General features: G+C 43.5%; 1 protein-coding gene across 2 annotated transcripts in view; it reads right to left on the reverse strand.

Annotated features, from left to right (window-relative positions):
* Nucleotides 1–14707, reverse strand: part of LOC124552730 (calcium-binding mitochondrial carrier protein Aralar1) — a 719518-nt gene that overhangs the window by 658328 nt on the left and 46483 nt on the right. The window lies entirely within an intron of this gene.

Below are 14707 nucleotides of genomic sequence, written 5' to 3' on the forward strand. Positions count from 1 at the left end.
AATGGCGCTAGCTGCGCAGCATTTGTGCACCGCCGCCGTCAGTGTCAGCCAGTTTGCCGTGGCATACGGAGCTCCATCGCAGTCTTTAACACTGGTAGCATGCCGCGACAGCGTGGACGTGAACCGTATGTGCAGTTGACGGACTTTGAGCGAGGGCGTATAGTGAGCATGCGGGAGGCCGGGTGGACGTACCGCCGAATTGCTCAACACGTGGGGCGTGAGGTCTCCACAGTACATCGATGTTGTCGCCAGTGGTCAGCGGAAGGTGCACGTGCCCGTCGACCTGGGACCGGACCGCAGCGACGCACGGATGCACGCCAAGACCGTAGGATCCTACGCAGTGCCGTAGGGGACCGCACCGCCACTTCCCAGCAAATTAGGGACACTGTTGCTCCTGGGGTATCGGCGAGGACCATTTGCAACCGTCTCCATGAAGCTGGGCTACGGTCCCGCACACCGTTAGGCCGTCTTCCGCTCACGGCCCAACATCGTGCAGCCCGCCTCCAGTGGTGTCGCGACAGGCGTGAATGGAGGGACGAATGGAGACGTGTCGTCTTCAGCGATGAGAGTCGCTTCTGCCTTGGTGCCAATGATGGTCGTATGCGTGTTTGGCGCCGTGCAGGTGAGCGCCACAATCAGGACTGCATACGACCGAGGCACACAGGGCCAACACCCGGCATCATGGTGTGGGGAGCGATCTCCTACACTGGCCGTACACCACTGGTGATCGTCGAAGGGACACTGAATAGTGCACTGTACATCCAAACCGTCATCGAACCCATCGTTCTACCATTCCTAGACCGGCAAGGGAACTTGCTGTTCCAACAGGACAATGCACGTCCGCATGTATCCCGTGCCACCCAACGTGCTCTAGAAGGTGTAAGTCAACTACCCTGGCCAGAAAGATCTCCGGATCTGTCCCCCATTGAGCATGTTTGGGACTGGATGAAGCGTCATCTCACGCGGTCTGCACGTCCAGCACGAACGCTGGTCCAACTGAGGCGCCAGGTGGAAATGGCATGGCAAGCCGTTCCACAGGACTACATCCAGCATCTCTACGATCGTCTCCATGGGAGAATAGCAGCCTGCATTGCTGCGAAAGGTGGATATACACTGTACTAGTGCCGACATTGTGCATGCTCTGTTGCCTGTGTCTATGTGCCTGTGGTTCTGTCGGTGTGATCATGTGATGTATCTGACCCCAGGAATGTGTCAATAAAGTTTCCCCTTCCTGGGACAATGAATTCACGGTGTTCTTATTTCAATTTCCAGGAGTGTATATGTAGCCGCTCCTCAACGGCTGCCTTCCGTATCGCGAAACAAAACAGTGTGTGTACCATAGAGTACGTCCGTCGTCCTCAGCCGTACAATCGCGTCTCTTTACGATCATTTTTTATTTTCATAGACATGTTTTAAATAAAGATGCTACTTTTAAATTATCGCTGCATACCAGTTATTTCAAGAACATTAACTGTATCTTTTATACTAATTATGTTCATAAAATACGATAAGTGTTAGTTCACCCTTAACACTTCACAAAATTGTTCACTGTTTACAACCGATAAAATGTCAATATTTATGTGACGCACCGTCACAGCGTGAGTGTATATCTGAAAGATAATGTCTGTTCAGATTTGCGCCAGTCGCGTAACAGCGCCACTATGAGAAAGCAAATCAGGTTTGCTTGAAATACGCGCTGCAAAGGTCGTGAGCGCTAGTTAACTTTCAGATTGGACATGGTGAGTTGACATTAGTCCAGAACGCCCTAAAGGCGACAGACACGCCCTTATCAACACCTCAGGAGGTCGTGTAAGAGGGCTACAAGATGCTGAATATTTCGTCTGCGATACTGCAGAAAAACTTGGCAGGAATGTAGCCACTGTACGCGACTGCCAGCAGCGGTGGTCTCGGGAATGTGCAGCCGCAAGAAGGCCGGCCACGTGGCACTACCGAATGCGAAGCTCATGGTGTTCGGCGTATCACTGGCACCTGCAGCAGCAATTTGAGCAGCATGAGCCGAGGTAAAAATTGCTTTTTGAAGAGCGCGCCGCAGCGAGTAGTGTGAAGCAGTCGCCCTCCGTTTCTGGCGGTGGCGCCGCTGTGGCGATCGCAGCTTTGGTGTCTCCCTCTGGTGGGAAAGGGGAAAGGCTGCCTGTTCACGTGCATTTAAGGGGCGCTATGAGCTCGCCAGTGGGGAGTCTGGGTCTGTCTCTCGTCCGTATTTGTTAGGCAGTTAGTGTCTGTCTGTCGTTCGGGGTGCTAGTATGTCTTTCGTTCGGATCAACCTTTAAAGCCGGCAAAATGAGTCTTTCCACTCCGCCAGTAAAAGAACTCAGCGAGCGGTCGCCAGGTCGGGGCTTAGTTCCTGCATCTGAGTCTGCGCGTTAGGCCGCCAGTCTGCTCGAGTTGCTCAGGCAACGGTGATTGGCGGTTGGATCGATCGGTTGGTCGGTCGCGCACTGAGACACAAGATGACTGGTCCGCCTTGAGCGTCGGCGCATGTGAGGTCGCCACGTGAGTCCAGTGGGCCGCGCCGTATAGCGGGGGGTAGTGGCTTGGCGACCGACACGAGAGCGACAGGAGTCAACCCACGACATCGAACTGGCCAGGGCGAGCTGCGACGCCGTGAGACGGGAGATCGGCGCGCCTTCCTGCGTCCGTTGAGGCGGCTGGCAACGGACGGTTCGGGAGAGCGATTTGGGGGTGCTGCGCCAAGTCTTCTCGAGAAATCGCAGTTTATTAGAAGTGATTGGTGATATGTTGTTTGATTTACTCTTGTTAAATTCTACTTGTTTTCTTGGTGAGGTCACCAGCCGTTTTGCTTTGGGGTCGTCCCACCATTCTTCTCCGTTTGCCCACCCGCGGGAATGAGGTTGTTTATAAATTGGGTGGTTCGTTTTTCCCTTGTGGAGTAGGGGCGAGTTAGAGGAACCTGCGGTTCGGGTTGATCGGTAATCTCCCTATCAATCTGTCGTACGTTAGTAGCTGCTTCTGTCATGTTTGTCGGATTCGGTGTGTTAACGAATTTATTGCTTGGAGTGTAACGGCCTAATTCCTGAAATATATTTTCATCTTGCCTATCACCTTGAGAGGCGGTATGTGTGTACTGTGGAGCATGTTAACTCGTTTGGCCAACCTTGTATAATTTTATATAAAATTGCATTTCATGGGCTTTTATTTAAATGGTCATTTTAGTATATAAAGTTGCCACTCTTCCACCGTAAGACTTTCTTAGAAGTTAAAATCAAGTTGCACCTTCGGTGGCAAGTTAATATTTTAATTTTAGTGTTTTGTACCATTTCCATCCCTCCTACAGGGTGCATAGTTTATGTGCTTGTGTGAATTGTTAAAACTCTCAGTTTAAAGTAATCTGGTGTGTTGCAGATTTGCACCAGTGTAGTCTTTCAGGGGTTGTTGTGAGCGGTCGTGACTATGGCCGTGTCAAAAGGGAGCGGCAAGGTTCTCAGCCCGAAAGCTCATACAGTCAAAAATTTGTTCTTTCCGCCTCTGAATATATTGTAATTTGATATTTAGAGGGTGCTTTCTGATAATAATTTTAAATCTGTTCTTAAAAAAACGCTTTTAGGAATAAAATTCCCATTTGTTAGAAGCAATTTGATTAGGATTTCATCAGTTACTCCCTGGCAACTACTTCCACCCTCACGTAGTGTGATTAAGTGTGTTAATGTTCTTGATGAATCGCTAGTAAATAAAATAAAATTTTAAGAATATTCTTTGAAAAGAAATCCACGGTTCACAGCAGCTGGCACCACAGTGGCGCAACGAACTGCCACAAAAAGGTTATTTAGAGAACAGCCAGAAGCCCCGTAGCGTGCATTCCCAAACCACCGCCATCTGCGACTTCAGTGGTGTCAAGAAGCGCTCACTAGCGGACAGGGTGGAGAACGGTTGTGTTTTCTGATGAAAGCTGGTTCTGCCTCTGTACCAGTGATGGACATGTTTTGGCTAGGAGGAGGTCAGCTGAGGGCCTGCAAGCAACCCGTATCTGCTAGAAACACTGGACGTACTCTTGGAGTAGTTACCGCTTCGGTCGCAGGTTCGAATCCTACCTCGGGCATGGATGTGTGTGATGTCCTTAGGTTTGTTAGGTTTAAGTAGTTATAAGTTCTAAGGGACTGATGGCCACAGCAGTTAAGTCCTATAGAGCTCAGAGCCATTTGAACCATTTTTTGGAGTAGATATGGTGCGGAGTGTGACAGCAGTACTCTCGCGATTACTCCACGCGCCCTGACTACAAATCTGTACATCAATCTGGTGATTCGACCTGTTGTGCTGCCATTCATGAACAGCATTCCAGCGCGTGTTTTCCAACAGGACAACGCTGTTGAAATCCAACATGATCAACGGTATGTCGCCTCGGACTGCTCCATCACCAGATCTATCTCCAATCGCGCATGTATGGAGCATCATCTGACGAAAACTCCAGGGTCATCCACAAACAGCATTAAACCATCCGTGATTCACTGACCTGCTGGCCAAGGTGGCCGAGCGGTTCTAGGCGCTTCAGTCCAGAACAGCGCGACTGCTAAGGTCGCAGGTTCGAATCCTGCCTCTGGCATGGATGTGTGTGACGTCCTTAGGTTAGTTAGGTTTAAGTAGTTCTATGTTCTAGGGGACTGATGACCTCAAATGTTAAGTCCCATAGTGCTCAAAGCCATTTGAACCATTTGATTGACCAAATGCAACAGGTATGGAACTCCATCCCATAAATTGACGCCTGGCACGCGTACAATACAATGCATACACGTTTACATGGTTGCATTCAACATTATGGCGGTTACACCAGTTTCTAATGTACCAGCATTTCAAATTTGCAATGACTTATCTCGCCCTTACATTAATCTTCACTTCAGTATGTTACCTAGACCAATTTAGTCCCGAAATTTCATTACTGTGCATTAATTATTCATTGGTGTTGCGATTTTTTTTTTCAGTCAATGTATATAAAGTCTCAACATGGATATCCTGATCAACCAACACAGATAGTGAAAAACCTTTACAAAAATACGCGCAATGTAATAAAGGTAGGAATAAATCACAAGAAATAACTACTAAGCAAAGTAGAAGACAGGAGTGTCGACTATTTCCTATTCTTTGTAACATTTACAATCACTGCATTCTTTGTAAATGGAAATGTAAAATCCAGTCTGATCAAAAATTGTTTTCGATAATTCAGTTTTAGAACCAGTCTCTCAAATCTCTAATTTAGGCTGTGCTGAAAGTCTTGATTTTCAATCTGATATAGAAAATGTACACAAATTATAAGCAGTCTGTGGTACCATTAGAGAAACACTGTGTTACGAAGTAGACAAAGAAACCATAATGAAATTCTGAAAGTTATGTCGGTTCTAAGTTATCCTATGGAAGCGAAAGCTGGGTTAAAAAAAAAAAGAAAAAAGAAAATAAAATTCAGTCAGCGGAGATGAGATTCCTAACCAAGATGAATGGCTAACAAGAAGAGAGATTATTACAAATGAAGATATTAGAACACAAATATTTTCAACGTGAATGAAAAAATTCTAAAATACCGTGAATATTGGAGACACCACCTCATGAGAATGACAGGTCACAGAATTTCCCAGAAGATCCTGAATTACAAGCCCAATGTGAAGAGAGATATCGGAAGACCCCCCAAAAAATGGCAAAGATTTTGTTTGTGCGTTTGAAACAGGCAACATCCTAATCCTTGAAAGGAAGATGATACATATTTGTGTACGCATATATCCACAGAATTTTTTCGAAGTTTGCTGTATGCGACACTACCGCTACATGTATATAATTATCATATGACTTTTGTCACCTCAGTAAATACCGTTAGGAGACCACCTCTAAAACACTAATCAATATCAGGACCATCTCCCGACGTTACAGTTTTGTTTTGGGGATGTCCTGGGGAATGTTTCTTCAAATTCAGTCAAGGGAAGAACGGGCGAGACAAGAGCGTGTTTACGCAGAGCACTTTTCTAGGGAAACATTCTTGCCAGAACGCTGCCGACAGCGAGAGACTGGAGTAAGAGCTATCTACTGATGCCCCTTGTGCTGGTATTGAATGATTTCCTACGTTTTGGCGAGGTAATTGTTTTCAGGGTCCGTTTCACTCTATTGAAACAGCACGAGACAAAATATTCGTAAAGGGACATGTAAAAATTTGTAACTTCCTGTAGGTGATGCATGTCTTGTGTGTTTGTGCAGATAGTAGAGTACCTTGCACAGGGTCTTCGGGACGTATCGGCAAAGATCATCCGTCACCCCAGAGAGAACCGCAGAGCTCTGGAGCCAGAGACCATCGTGCACCAGCTGACCGCTAGAAGAACGACCGACGACTGTATGTTGCTCATTGTTAGTTGTTAAGGAATAATGGTGGCAGGGATAAAATGGTTCAGCTATGGTTTTATGTTCGAGGAATGTGGAGATGCTGTCGAGGAGCAGTGAGAGATACTTACAGGATGACAATTATTGAACTATATGAAACAAACGCACATTCTAAAGGTGGCAGGGATAAAATACAGGGAGCGAAAGGCTATTTACAATTTGTACAGAAACCAGATGGCAGTTCTAAGAGTCGAGGGGCATGAAAGTGAAGCAGTTGTTGGGAAGGGAGTGAGACAGGGTTGTAGCCTCTCCCCGATGCTATTCAATCTGTATATTGAGCAACCAGTAAAGGAAACAAAAGAAAAATTCGGATTAGGTATTAAAATCCGTGGAGAAGAAATAAAAACTTTGCGGTTCGCCGATGACATTGTAATTCTGTCAGAGACAGCAAAGAGTTTGGAAGAGCAGTTGAACGGAATGGACAGTGTCTTGAAGGCAGGATATAAGATGAACATCAACAAAAGCAAAACGAGGATAATGGAATGTAGTCGAATTAAGTCGGGTGATGCTGAGGGAATTAGATTAGGAAATGAGACACTTAAAGTAGTAAAGGAGTTTTGCTATTTGGGGAGCAAAATAACTGATGATGGTCGAAGTAGAGAGGATATAAAATGTAGACTGGCAATGGCAAGGAAAGCGTTTCTGAAGAAGAGAAATTTGTTAACATCGAATAAAGATTTAAATGTCAGGAAGTCGTTTTTGATAGTATTTGTATGGAGTGTATCCATGTATGGAAGTGAAACATGGACGATAACTAGTTTGGACAAGAAGAGAATAGAAGCTTTCGAAATGTGGTGCTACAGAAGAATGCTGAAGATAAGGTGGGTAGATCACGTAACTAATGAGGAGGTATTGAACAGAACTGGGGAGAAGAGGAGTCTGTGGCACAACTTGAAAAGACGAAGGGACCGGTTGGTAGGACATGTTCTGAGGCATCAAGGGATCACAGATTTAGCATGGGAGGGCAGCGTGGAGGGTAAAAATCGTAGAGGGAGATCAAGATGTGAATACACTAAACAGATTCAGAAGGATGCAGGTTGCAGTAAGTACTGGGAGATGAAGAAGCTTGCACAGGATAGAGTAGCAGGGAGTGCTGCATCAAACCAGTCTCAGGACTGAAGACCACAACAACAACAACAACAACAACAACACGAAAAAAAGTTGAACTAGTTACAAACTACGGCACGCCCACACATTATTCAACATGTAAACGTCACTATAGATATTCGGATTTAAGTTATGACAAGTTCGATACGCAAGCCACCATTGGCGACGATGCGGCGCAGAAGAATAGCGAAATTCTTCTGCATGACCCTCTGAAGTGTCGGAACATCGATGCTGTCGATGACCTCCTGAATGGCTGATTTCATCATCTCAGCAATCGTTTTGTGGTTATTGCCGTAAAACTTGTCTTTGACATAGCCCCACAAAAAGGAGTCACATGTGTTCATATCCGGAGAATATGGCGCCCAATCGAAGCCCATTGCAGTGGCTTCTGGATATCTCGGAGCCACAATGCGGTCCTCCAGGACATCAAACACTCTCCTCCTCCGACGCGATCGAGCTCCATCTTGCTTGAACCACGTCTTGGCAAAATCAGGATCACTTTGGATAATGGAGGTGAAATCATCTTCCAAAACCTTCACGTACCGTTCGGTAGTCAACCATGCCATCGAGGAATATCGCACCGATTATTCTGTTACTGGTCATTGCACACAAAACAATCACCCCTTGAGGGTGAAGAGACTTCTCGATCGCGAAATGCGAGTTCTCAGTCCCCCCCCCCCCCCCCGCCCCCACCTAAATACGCCAATTTTGCATATTGACGAACCCAACCAAAAGAAAGTCGGCTTCGTCGCTAAACCAGACTATAAATGTACATGCGACTCCCCATCACTTTGAACGTACTAACTCAAACCGTCGTGAAGTTATGACGATTTTGATTTATATAGCTCAATAACTGCCACCCTGGAAGAGGAAGTAAGTTTGTACGTAGAGGGTCGTAAGGACCGGATGTTTAGTTGCTGTTTCTTCGCTAACTTGAGCTGATGCGGTTAGCTGTCGATATTTATTAATCGGACGGTTGTATCGATGTACTGTGCAGGTGGGAGGTTTCCGAAATTTCAAAAGTATGATTTCGGTGAGAGATTGCAGCAATGGGTACAGGTCTCAATATCAAAGACTGGAAATAATTTAATTTTATTGCCATCCTCGATTTGAATTAAAGAATTATCGCAGTGACGCATTCTTCGGTTAGGTGAGTAGGGGTTTAAGTTTTGTACTTGTAACGCTGCTACGCGTTTTCTGACTATTGTCAGTCGTGAATCGAAGAAGTACAGTTTGTCTTCAGAGATCGAACCGAAGCTATTTGAGTCTGGGTTCCGTTTATGGTGTTTATAGCGTGCCTGCAAAGTGGGTGCTGTGATTAAGGATACAAGTTGAGGCAGACGTGTTCTGAGGCAAAGAGTAACGGCCCTAACAGTACTGGACGATTGTGTTATTTCAGGTGATATGTGAATAGGATTTTGTGGATATTGAATTATTTTATTGTCGAGCGGTGTTCTCGATTTTTGTAGAGATTTGAAGAGTGTTGCCGGAACACCCATACCAGTGTGCTTTTTTTTTCAGTTTTATAAAGCTGCGATAGTAGTGCTTCGTGTTGATCAAGACCAGAGCTGAACCATATTTAAGTGGAGTTCCACTGCAACCATTATTCCTGTAGTTAATAGTGACAGTTTCATTTAGGTTTTGTTAGTCTGATCGCGAATAGTTGACACTTGAAGTGGGTGAAAATTTTCCACCTAGAATTTTTGTTTGATTTTTTTTTTTACTTCATTTCGCTCGGAGTGGGGATGTAGGTCTGTCTGTCACGCAACGTTTCTCTCTGCGCATAGTTACTAAAGAGAAGGAAATAGATTGTTATTTTGTTCAAAAGTCAAAACCTAGTCCACGTCTTCTCATGTAGCCCAGAGTTACTAAGTAATTGCTGTTTGAGAGAAATCATTCCTCATGATTTAAAAAAGCGAGATGTTAAACGGTGGAATATTAACGGCCGTTACTCTGTGCCTCAAAAAACGCCTGACTCAGCTTTTACGACTAAAAATAACAGTCAAAATTAGAGATTCTTGAGTGACAAATTAACGCAATATACGTAATCCAAAGTATTTATGAGTTGAAGAAATTTCACTCCAAGATCATTTAATTTATAAAATGATGATAAAATAATTAGGGCTACGTCTTTGTTTAAAAGGATGTAAGAGTGATTTATCTATTTAAAAATACAGAAAATACGAAGGATTGGTCTATTTTTTTTTCTAAAGTTGAAATTTTAACAACATAGTATCGTAACAAGGACAGAGACGTTGTTTATATTACTGACGGGAGTCACTGTGCATGAAGTTCCTCTCGACGGTGAACATGTCACCGTACGGTGTGGCTTCACGGCTGCGTTCATCATTGGTCCATTCTTTTTTGGACAGGTTGGCGCTCAAGGACTAAAGGCGTGGAGTGTGACTGGCCAGCGCTACTGCGATATGCTTTGCCAGCATGTCATACCCACCGTACAGGAGAGAGAGGCACAGGACAGTTTTCATTCAAGATGGCCCCCACCGCACATCTCCTGCGAAGTTAACCTGCTTCTCCGAAACACACTTTCAAACGATTGAATTATCAGCCGGTATTTCCCAAATGCTTGGCCGGCACGACCACCTGATCTCACTCCCTGTGATTTCTGGTTGTGGGGCTACCTGAAGGACAGGGTGTACCAGGGGAACATTCACACACGTGTTGATCTGAAGCGCAGCATATCGAGAGAGGTAGCCAGCGTACCTACGGGCATGCTTCATTCCTCTGTGCAGAATGCAATACTGCGCTTTCAGACTCTTCTGGACACTGATGGACGCCATATGGAGCCCCTTTTGCAGCAATAATGGTACCGATATGGAATGATATGATGCACCGTAGCAGCACACTAAAATTGTTTCAATTGAACTGATTCTGCTTTATTTCTCTTCCCCATGTCCTTCACATTAATGCTGCCAAGTTTGATCCTCTTACGGTAATTAGTTTCTGTGTTATAAAGTGTTAAATAGGGCAAGTTTAACTATAAGAACCAGGTATACATCGCCGAAATATTGTGCCCGTTGTACACTATGAACCAGCAGTATACCCGTGGACTGTTCGAGCAACAAATACGACGGGAGAAACTGAAGAATTACACCAGGTATACAGTTAATTGGTACCAAATTATGTCTATTCGCTGTTATTTTTACATATGATCTATAGGTTTTTCATTTCCAACTGAAATCTTATAAACATGTTTTTCACCCCTGTATTATGCCTCTCGAGTCTACTTCTGAAATATAATTTTGTAAGATATCAGCAATGTATACCGTTAAATAATCCAATTAAGTGCGTTTTTCGAATTTTTTTGTACACGTTGACTTTTGTGAAGAGTCTTCAATTATTACGTTTAATTGAGCAATTGAAGTTTCATTCTCGTAATCCAAGGATAAACAATTTTCAATTAATTATATCACATGAACTGATTCGCGCACATCCACTCATTCCCCCAATTGACAATTTGTATCTTTAACGGTTATCCGTTGGAAGAGTCGAGGGACATGAAAGGGAAGCAGTGGTTTGGAAGGGAGTGAGACAGGGTTGTAGTCTCTCCCCGATGTTATTCAATCTGTATATTGAGCAACCAGTAAAGGAAACAAAAGAAAAATTCGGAGTAGGTATTAAAACCCATGGAGAAGAAATAAAAACTATGAGGTTCGCCGATGACATTGTAATTCTGTCAGAGACAGCAAAGCACTTGGAATAGCAGTTGAACGGAGTGGACAGTGTCCTGAAAGGAGGGTATAAGATGAACATCAACAAAAGCAAAACGAGGATGATGGAACGTAGTCGAATTAAGTCGGGTGATGCTCATGGAATTAGATTAGGAAATCAGATACTTAAAGTAGTAGATGAGTTTTGCTGTTTGGGGAGCAAAATAACTGATGATGATTGAAGTAGAGAGGATATAAAATGTAGACTGGCAATGGCAAGGAAATCGTTTCTGAAGAAGAGAAATTTGTTAACATCGAGTATAGATTTAAGTGTCAGGAAGTCGTTTCTGAAAGTATTTGTGTGGAGTGTAGCCATGTATGGAAGTGAAACATGGACGATAAATAGTTTGGACAAGAAGAGAATAGAAGCTTTCGAAATGTGGTGCTACAGAAGAATGCTGAAGATTAGGTGGGTAGATCACATAACTAATGAGGTATTGAATAGAATTGGGGAGGAGTTTGTGGCACAACTTGACTAGAAGAAGGGATCGGTTGGTAGGACATGTTCTGAGGCATCAAGGGATCACCAATTTAGTATTGGAGGGCAGCGTGGAGGGTAAAGAGACAAAGAGATGAATACACTAAGCAGATTCAGAAGGATGTAGGCTGCAGTACGTACTGGGAGATGAAAAGGCTTGCACAGGATAGAGTAGCATGGAGAGCTGCATCAAACCAGTCTCAGGACTGAAGACCACAACAACAACAAGAACAACAACGGTTATCCAACTTCATGGTTCTCATTTACAGGTTGCCTACCTAACGGCTTCCAGGGGAAAGAACAATTTGAATTTCAGTATTCCTCGTAACTATGGGCCGAATTTCAAAATTTAAAATGCTGCGATAATCTATTCATTAAGTGATGCAAGCATACGTTACAGGTTTGATTCAGTGAGGTAAGTGCTACAAGTAAGATCTGTGTAATATATGTGAAGGCAATGTGACTCGCGACAGGAAAATTACCCAGAAAATACTCACCCAGTAATTTAGATTTAGAGTATTTTGCGACTTCAGACAAACTTTACACAAACTTGTAATTTCAGACCTTTATGAAGTCCATTCTCTCTTACAGCCGTAATGACAAATATTCAACACATTAACACTATTTGTAAAGTAGTCACAAGTTTGAAACTGTTTTACACATTGAAGTTCGATTCTTAAAGGATTGGATATCTACTCATATCGTACTACTGTAGTTTCTGTATTTACATCACTTCTAAGACGTGAGAGCAACTGCAGTCTCTCGTGCCCGATTTTGAATCGAAACCCTTCAAATGGAAATAGACGCCAGACACTTACGTTCCATAGCTTTTTATAACGATTACAGCAGCTTGCCTCTTACAACTCAATAACGAGATGTAGAATAGGAAACTCGTCAACGTACCTGAAACAAATGAGAAAGAGACAGTTAGCGCAAGAATACTGACCGTGTCGTATAAGGCAAAACGCTATCATTGTGTGCTGCGAAACCACAAGCATGAACAATATAGTGGTGTCATTAAAATTGAGAGAACTATAAAAAACATATGAAGGCCTTTTTGAATAGTGGTACAATTCCATTTCTGTTCATTTCGAGTTATACGAGAGTTAACACTAGAACTACCGGACTTCGCCGTACCTTTAGTAGTCCCATGTGGGTTATTATTTACCGACAGCAGGAAACCACCGTTTTATTTGTATTTGGGTGGTGTTTCGAGTGTCGCCTTGTTGACAATTCGTTCAGGAAGACTCTAAAGTGTAACCAAATGATAATTTGGACTCTAAAGCAAATAGTACACTGTCGAACATAAATTTTCAGAAAAAAACTTATTTATTTTAAGTTTTACAGAAGTAATTCCACAATCTTTCACCAATCATCGTTAAAACAAATAAGAAAAAGAACGTTACAATGTTTTTCTTTATAAAAAGATTGAAACAGAATCGAAACCATATCGTTTATTTGAGTGCCAATAGTATTTTTACTTTAACACAAGTAAGGTAAGTATTAAGTATGAGGGAATTAGATTAGGAAATGAGACGCTTAAAGTAGTAGATGAGTTTTGCTATTTGGGGAGCAAAATAACTGATGATGGTCGAAGTAGAGAGGATATAAAATGTAGACTGGCAATGGAAAGGAAAGCGTTTCTGAAGAAGAGGAATTTGTTAACATCGAGTATTGATTTAAGTGTCAGGAAGTCATTTCTGAAAGTATTTGTATGGAGTGTAGCCATGTATGGAAGTGAAACATGGACGATAAATAGTTTAGACAAGAAGAGAATAGAAGCTTTCGAAATGTGGTGCAACAAAAGAATGCTGAAGATTAGATGGGTAGATCACATAACTAATGATGAAATATTGAATAGAATTGGGGAGAAGAGGATTTTGTGGCACAACTTGACAAAAAGAAGGGACCGGTCAGTAGGACATGTTCTGAGGCATCAAGGGATCACATATTTAGCATTGGAGGGCAGCGTGGAAGGTAAAAATCGTAGAGGGAGACCAAGGGATGGATACACTAAGCAGATTCAGAAGGATGTAGGTTGCAGTAAGTACTGGGAGATGAAGCAGCATGCACAGGATAGGGTAGCATGGAGAGCTGTATCAAACCAGTCTCAGGACTGAAGACCACAACAACAACAAGTATATGTGAAATCTTTTATAACGCAGCAGGTGACTATAATGCTCTGCGTGTTTTCTTGCTTGTTTCATTCAAAGAACTAAAACATAGGAACAAATAACTTCAGTCTATAATTATAAACATTTGAAAATATTTAAGAACAAAGACTTGAGAGAATTGCCAAAACTGGGATAGGCTCACAGTTCAGACATTCGAGGAGTGTTTTTGTTTGACAGCTTTTGCACACGTCTGTCGCACTTGAAGCATACGTCCGACGTTTAATTTCCCCCTGTTGTTCGGAGGAAACCTGAACTGGACAACACCTCTATTTCCATATCGGCCAGCGCCGATATCGAGTGTCTGCAAGGAGACGCTGGTTCCTCTCTGTAGTTTGTAGGGGGCACCAGGCTTATCTGCTACTTTTCAAAGTCTCGTCGTGAAATCATGGTGTGAGCGTTGATCATGGCAGGGTCAAGAATGTTGTAAAAGACGTGCACGGGCCATGGGTGGGTGCCAGCTCAGACGCTGTAGTGTTCAGCTATTTGGTCAACTATGTCGGCTCCACCCTGAGTTTCATTATAAAAGTTCACAGTTTCTGGAATTTTCTTCTCACGATTCTCATTTACCTGACATCCAGCATGTATGTTACTCAGAATAAGGATTTTTTTTTTTACTTCTTCCCTTGGTATGTTGGGACAAGATTGTCGCCTGACTTATAAGTGGGTTTGATACAATGCCTACTCTCCACTTCCCACCGCAGGTCTGTGAGCGACCTCCGAAGTGTGCCAACTAAACTTGTTCCTTCTTGTTTCAGCTCATCTGCCAGTTGAGGTGAAGTTGTGAAGTTACGTAACGGCGACGCGCCTGACATCTGCTGTCGTGGAAC

This window comes from Schistocerca americana, chromosome 10 (genome assembly GCF_021461395.2).
Source record: "Schistocerca americana isolate TAMUIC-IGC-003095 chromosome 10, iqSchAmer2.1, whole genome shotgun sequence".
Taxonomy (NCBI): Eukaryota; Metazoa; Arthropoda; class Insecta; order Orthoptera; family Acrididae; genus Schistocerca; species Schistocerca americana.